Genomic DNA, 7,806 nt, shown 5'->3' with positions numbered 1-7,806 from the left:
ACTGTATTTTCTGACAAACAAAAATCGACGAAAAAAGTTTTGCATCAAGGGAATACAATTTCAATTTAAGGGATTTATTGGCATGGGAAACATATTTTAACATTGCCAAAGCAAGTGAACTAAATAATAAACAAAAGTGAAATAAACAATACAAATAAACAGTAAACATTACACTCACAAAAGTTCAAAAATAAAAAAACACATTTCAAATGTCACATTATCGGCAAATAGTTAAATTACAAAAGGGAAAATATATAAACATAAATATGGGTGGTATTTACAATGGTGTTTGTTCTTGACTGGTTGCCATTTTCTCGTGACAACAGGTCAAATGTTGCTGCCGTGATGGCACAATGTGGTATTTCACCCAGTAGATATGGGAGTTCATCAAAATTGGGCATGTTTTCTAATTCTTTGTGGGTCTGTGTAATCTGAGCGATATATGTGTCTCTAATATGGTCATACATTTGGCAGGAGGTTAGGAAGTGTAGCTCAGTTTCCACCTCATTTTGTGGTCAGTGTGCACATAGCCTGTCTTCTCTTGAGAGCCAGAGATGCCTACAGCAGCCCTTTTCAATAGTCTTTACATAGTCAAAGCTTTTCTTAAGTTTGGGTCAGTCTAGTTTACTCAGTTTTTTTTGTTAATTCTTTCCAAAGTGTCATAATTATATTTTTGTTTTCTCGTGATTTGGTTGGGTCTAATTGTGTTGCTGTCCTGGGGCTCTGTGGGGTCTGTTTGTGTTTGTGAACAGAGCCCCAGGACCAGCTTGCTTAGGGGACTCTTCTCCAGGTTCATCTCTCTGTAGGTGATGGCTTTGTTATGGAAGGTTTGGGAATCGCTTCCTTTTACGTGGTTGTAGAATTTAAAGGCTCTTTTCTGGATTTTGATAATTAGCGGGTTCTACTAATTCTACTCTGCATGCATTATTTGATGTTTTACGTTGTACATGGAGGATATTTTTGCAGAGTTCTCTCTCAATTCAACGGGCTTTATTGGCATGGCAAACATATGTTAACATTGTCAAAGCAAGTGAAATAGATAATAAACAAAAGTGAAATAAACAGTATAAAATGAACAGTAAACATTGCACTCACAAAAGTCCCTCTCTATCGCTCTCTCTTTCTCTGTCGGTGTGTGTGAAAGTTATGGATGTTATGATGTCCTGCTTAGTCCATCTGTGGAGAAATAAAGGTGGGGTTGAATAAATGCGCTGTGGCAAATACATGATTTTCTTTTGCTTGTTCCCAAAACATTCCAATATGGAATACATGGGCTGTATTAAGGTCCTCGGCTGCCCGAAGTATTTCAGCCTCTTTCCAATGCCGTGTGTTGATTACAAATTATATCCGTTACTAGTTTGGAATCCCGTATGTTTCGTGCTTTTTTGGGCCACAATTTTCGATAATTTAATGTCAATGAATAGGGCTTTAGTATCCTGTATTTCTTCCGCCTTTCAAAAATAATATCATATACATATACACCGCCCATTTGCCTCTATCCCGTGCATTGTGACTCTTGTGTCCGTTTGAGTCAAGTTTACCTTTGATGCCAAGAATATTCTGGCATGCGCTCAAAGGGAGCAGGCTGCTGCTTGTATGCACAAACGCAAAAGAAGCCCGAAAATCACACAAACGCATGATCTAGAGCCGGGATGGGCACCATTGATCATCAGACTGCATAACTGCAAAGATTTGTCTTGGAAAATATGTAGAATTGCCGCAAACTTGCTTTAAAATGGCAACATTTTCTCTACCCCCCCTGGCAAAATGTGTAAAATTTCCGGAAATGAACTGTAAAACGTAAAGTTGTTCTCTTCGCTGTAAAGTCGGGTGCTAAAATGTATTGCTCGCAAGGTGGGAGGGCCCCCCAAAAGATTTGAACCGGCTCTGACTGCATCTGGGTATGGATGTGGGTATGCAGACCCGCGAGCCACTGCGGCCCCTCATGATGAGTTCCTATGTTTTGTGACCCCACCCACATCAAAGTTGCACACCCCTGATCTAGAAGTTAGTTGTCATAGCAGTCCCTCCCTTTAAAGGAATTTGTTAGGCTTATAACGGTTCCCATATCATTTGACCATCCTAGAAATCCCCGAAAGCTTCAGACAGGCCCTTTGGTAACTGTTAGGGATTTTGGCTCGCCTGCAGATCCGGAGGCCGTTTCCCAATCTGTCCAGATCCTGCTGTTCAACTCATTAGAGTCCATTGCAGGGCTTCTTTGTTGACACATTTGTCTTTGTAATATGTTCGTTGTGTTCTGTAAAGATGGTGTTGGCCTGTTGATTAGATCCTATAATGCCCGTTCTTTCCTCCATGCCTAATCATTAGGAATGCTAGCATCTCCCACAGTGGAAGTCTTTTGAAAATGGTTTCGAACTCATTCTGCAACTCTTTTTGTGGACTTAATTGAAGAATGGGATTTACAGCAACTTATTGATATGTCTGCCACATTAAACTATTGGATATAGCTGGCCGAACCTGTTAATGTCACATGTCAAGTGATGCTAGTTCTTGTAATCGGTCAACGCACTTACCGAAAGCATGAGCGATATGGGGATGTTAAATAGTAAACCCCATTCTTTTCCAGGCCACACTGCGTCATCTTTTCATAGAGCCTTTCCAATGATAAGAATAATCACAGGAAGAATATAATACAGTCCTTACGTAGTTGATTATTATGCTGATCATTTAACCTGCTAGCCAGAATATACTTGTTTTACACTATGTAATGGATCAAATTCAAAGAGAAAAGATCACGTTTACAGAACTTGGATATAGGTTTAAAATGAAATGTTTAAAATGAAATGATGTAGCGCAAGTTCATGTATTATCATTTTATTTTACCACACACACATTGTTTAAATACAAAGTTTCAACTTTCACTTTCAATGAAAAATGCAACACATGTTGACGACTCTGGGGACCCTTAGTGGAAATATTTGCATTGATGAGTTATTATAGGCAAAATTATGCATGAAATAAAACTGTTTGTAAATAATAATAACAATAATAGTAATAATCATGTTATTTCAGTGCAATATATCGACCTTCTGATATAGCTATTTCGAAATTGAGTGCTAAATCCTGGCCCTTACACTTTTAGAAATAGTCCTATTCAACAAGTCAATGTGCTCGATTGATTTAGAAAGTTACTTGACTTGCCATATTTGTTCCTGTGGCATGACATGAAATATTGTGTTTAGCATATTTTAATGTCGGCCTGTCCCATTTTCCGTCCAGTCACTGACAGGATTGTAGATGTATAAAGGCCAGTAGATGTATAAAGGCAAAGGCTATTGGCTTACATTAAACCATTTTCGATTGCATTTGAATGCAATCTAAAATCTAGTGCAAACTTGCAAATCCATTAAAGGTAGCCTCATCTAATGAACGTAAACACCATCGAATCGTTTGCATATTAGAAGGACTTGACCAGCCGGAACCGGTAGCATGAGCCCATATCTGCTTCTTTAGAATCGTTCATTTAAAATGTTGGCTTTAGCCTTATAGGCCTACTCTGCCAAGTAGTGTTTGCTTTTCCTTTCCTTATCCATTGGTGATATTCTAGGGATCGACAATTGTATTCTCTGTGTCATTTATGGTGACTTGAATCCATGTCCCTCAATAGCTAAAATAGACGTCAAGCAATTCCCCACCGTGTGTGTTATGGTAAGTCAGAATAGGGGCTGAGAAGCAATGAAAGTATATTGTTGAGAATATTTAAATGAATGATTTAATGTACACTATTTTAGATGTAGCCTATAGTTGGTCCTTGTATACTCGTTTGGCGTAGGCTATTTCTTGCATAGATGTGAAATGTGTTTAATGTTCTGACATAGCTGTTGCCAATTGCCGACATTTAAAAAATATATATCTTCCTATCTCTGCGACATGCTTGCTTTTAAGTGCACTGCTTGCTTCTTAATTGAATCCTCTATTTTCATATTAGGCTATTATTTCCAAATTAGTTACAGCATCATCGGTTGTTACAATGTTATAAACTATGCGGTTGCATTTGAACTCTGTTTAACTAGCCATTTCAATAATAACCCATACGTCAATCACCGTCAAATCTGTACACATTCCATTTCAAATGCGACATTTTCACAGCATCCCATCGTCACAGAATAGAAACAAAATAAATACAATTATATAAAAGGACATAGAAAAACAATAAATAAAACGCTGTTTCCGCAATGATCAGTGTCTGGTGTCATAGTCCTTTGAGACTAAGTATTAGGGTAGGGGCTGGGGGGTGACCGTGCACGCTCCTTGCCAAAGGTGGGCAACTAATTGATTGTTGATTGCAAGAAGACTCCCACGCATGGCAATATTACTGCCGTTTCAGTTGTGGAAAAACGCATTGAGTTCATCGTATACGGGGACGGGGGCCCTTTCGTGGTGCAGGTGCATGTCGTGGTAAGGCGATACGTTTTCAGAGTGGATGCTGCTCCGCACACCTGAAGAACCGTATATGTGGCCAGCAGTGGGGCGAGAGCCGGCCAGGCCGGAGTAATGCATAGAGTAATGATAGCCTTTCTCGGCTACCTCGGGGGACGTAGTGCCCTGGTGCTTCAGAGAAAAGTTTCCATTGATGCACACGGGAGGGGAGATGGGCCCCTCATACTCTGGGCTGTTGTATTCTGGAGATCCACTGCCACCGTACAGTGAATCGTAGGCTGAGCAGTACCCTTGTGTCCGTAAGGGATGCGAGCTGGAACCAGACTGATACTGAGGGCTGGAGAGGCGGGAGCACTGGTAGGGGTAAGGATGCATGGAGAAGGAGTTGGAGCTGGGATAGCGTCCCCCCTCCGGACACTGCTCCGTTAGGAAGTTTCGGGAGTTGAGCTGCAGACAACCCGCAACCAGGTTGGTCGTGGGTTGGGACAATCCTTTACACAGCGTCTGCACGTAGGACACAATATCAGGCTTCTTCCCGGAGCGCAGGATCTCAGAGAGGGCCCAGATATAGTTCTTGGCCAAACGGAGAGTCTCGATTTTGGAGAGCTTTTGCGTTTTGGAGTAACAGGGCACGACTTTGCGCAGATTGTCGAGCGCAGAGTTCAGATCGTGCATGCGCGTCCTCTCCCGTGAGTTTGCCTTCTGACGACGCAACTTGGAGCGCTCGATACGGGCAGGTGTCATTTTACGCTTCTTAGGGCCCCGTTTTTTGGGCCCGTCCCCCTCTGCACCGTCCTCTCCTTCGTCCTCATCCGCCTCGTCGTCGTCCTCGTCTTCACCGCCGATCTCAGAATGTGCCCGGCTGCTTCTCAGGTCCGGGACATCCATGTCGTCATCGCCCACGCGGCAGTGATCTTCATCATCCTTGGTCTTCGAGTCCTCGCTCTCGCTGTCCTCTGCCCAGGCCGAATACTTATGCATGTCGGGAAGCAGCGACGGGTCACTGAACAGCCTAGTCAACATTGCGGCACTGAAAGAAATAAAGGACGTTGTGTGAGGACATTTCAAATCAGAAAAGGGCTAAAGGTAAAAAGAAGAATGTAATGAAATGCATTCAACAACAATGGGATAATACTCAAATGTGGATTAATATCTCTTCATGATAAAGGCAGAGGACATGAATAGCCTAATACGACTGAAATTATACGTGTTGGGAGGAACTAAAACAGCATGCCATCGGAAACATTTCAGTGAACACCCGAGTCTATCGCCCAACCGGTCCCCTATTTAATTCCCTGCTGTCGTCCATGTGCTCCCCTTGCCCTCGCGCAGCGGGTCTCAACAGCAGAGGCCACATTACAGACCCGTGTGGCGCGCTGTGAAGCAACGTGCCCCTACTTTCACCCCCCCCCGACGCCCACATACTTCTGGCTACATTCCAGCACTATTCCACCGCACTACCCACCTCCACAAAAAAGCATGGCAGGAGGATATGTACAGTGTCTCTACCTCGGTGTTGATCATCGTGTCAGAAGATAACAAAATATTGTGTGTGGATATCGCAAGTTATTTGAATTAATAGTATCGTATTTTTTGTCAAATGTGACATTGAGTTGACTTCTACCACACCTGCAGAGCCGCTGTCGTCTTATCACGCTCAACCTTATATCCTACCAGAGAGCCATATAGGATAAAATGGGTTAATATTATCCACAAAGATCCATTTTGATTGCCAATAAATCATTCTAATAATAATAATATGAATAATAATGTACATTGTTATTATGACACTCAATAACGATTTAATGTGTAAATATCTTACCCAAACGCCAATTAGAATATCATCCAAATATTCTAATTCAAAAATGCGAAGTTGATTGAGCCAGGCCTTTTTGAAAATGGCATCAATTACCACCAATGATCAATTATTATTTTGAATGTAAATAGCCAGTGCGAAGATATGATAGATGGACAGTTTAAACCATCTCAAACCAGTAACATAATTGTCACCCTAAATCACTGTAAATCTCTTGTATCTCTGGTAGGCTGGAGAACTGTGGTTGGGCTACGTGATGTTGTGTGGACCCAAAGTCAACCAGGAGGAATACGGTGCTAATTATCTAGAGGGTGTGCCAGAGGCAAAATCTCGTTTGGAAATTTCAGGCTCAGGAGATTTGCTCATTTAAAAAACAAAAAAAAAACGTTTAATTAACAGACCATGTAGACTACCTTACCAGAAAAATATTTCACACATAATTCAGTATGCACGACTGAGCGATTCTAAACCACTTTTAGTTGGAAAGGTTTGCAATTACAGATGGAAATTGCTTGTATCCTTTTAGCAGTCGTTAAATATATATCAAAAATGCATTTCAGAAAACAGATTTGTATTTTCTTTAAGTTGCAACAAGAATCTCCTCTTGCATGGCCTGTGCTTGCGTGATTTAGGGGAGATATCGATGTATTTGGAATGTAAAAGGTTGTGCTGTTGATAGAATAATTATGGATGATAAAACTACAAATAAATAATGTCCGTATTAGCCTACTGTACATTCACTTTCAATAACGCCCCACCCACCCTTTCCTTTTCTCCAAGATGAACACTCAGATAAAATCATCGATAAATCTTCTCTCTCAGCCATAAGATGCAGAAATAATTAGCTGACGGTGAAGAATATTTCTGCCTCTCCTCTCTCTACCTATGTATCTCTCTTTCTCTTCATCTCTCTGTTTCCATGGGTCCATGGAAACAGGTTTTATTTGGTATTTTTCACTAATCAAATTAATGCCTTATACTGTCTGACTATAGAAATTAATTAAATTCAGGAGGAAGATTGTTGCAATTTTTTCGATTGTCCGCAGAGATAGACGGCAAACTAGAGCTTGTCTTTGTGTATTGCTGTTTTCTGAACAAAATAAGCATGGAATACTATATTGCACTCCTAGCCTATAATTAACACACAGAATGGAGGTCCGCGCTGTTAAAAGTTGAAGGACAAATGGAGCATAACATCGTGCCAAACGAAGAACCAGAGCTACACCATAATCCAAATGTTCAAAAATGGCATATAGCTGAGTGAACTCAAAACAGACTTTTACAGGAGGCACAAACATCCACCAAAAAAAACGGTCACGAATTAACCTTGCATTATTAATCTCTATTTATTAAATTAATTACTTTCCATATTGGGAAGGTCACTCGTCGATTTGTTTACACTCCAACTTACCTCAGCGGGAGCTCTTGAAGGGGTGGAAAGCGCGTGAGTTCAGACCATCTTCTGGGACCGCGAGCAAACGCTCCTATAGGTGCGGCAGGGTGCTTTCAGTGTGCTATCCGCGCGCGCGCTCTGAGACTGTGGCATTGCTACCAGGCAGGGTTACATACCAGCTATGATGCCAGGCCAT

General features: G+C 41.4%; 1 pseudogene; it reads right to left on the bottom strand.

Annotated features, from left to right (window-relative positions):
* Positions 1-2,841: 2,841 nt before the first annotated feature.
* Positions 2,842-7,806, bottom strand: LOC115110256 (neurogenic differentiation factor 2-like; annotated as a pseudogene).

The sequence above is a fragment of the Oncorhynchus nerka genome, linkage group LG26 (genome assembly GCF_034236695.1).
Source record: "Oncorhynchus nerka isolate Pitt River linkage group LG26, Oner_Uvic_2.0, whole genome shotgun sequence".
NCBI classification, from domain to species: Eukaryota; Metazoa; Chordata; class Actinopteri; order Salmoniformes; family Salmonidae; genus Oncorhynchus; species Oncorhynchus nerka.
Note: the sequence above shows the minus strand (reverse complement) of the source record. Positions and strands in the feature narration are given on the sequence as shown.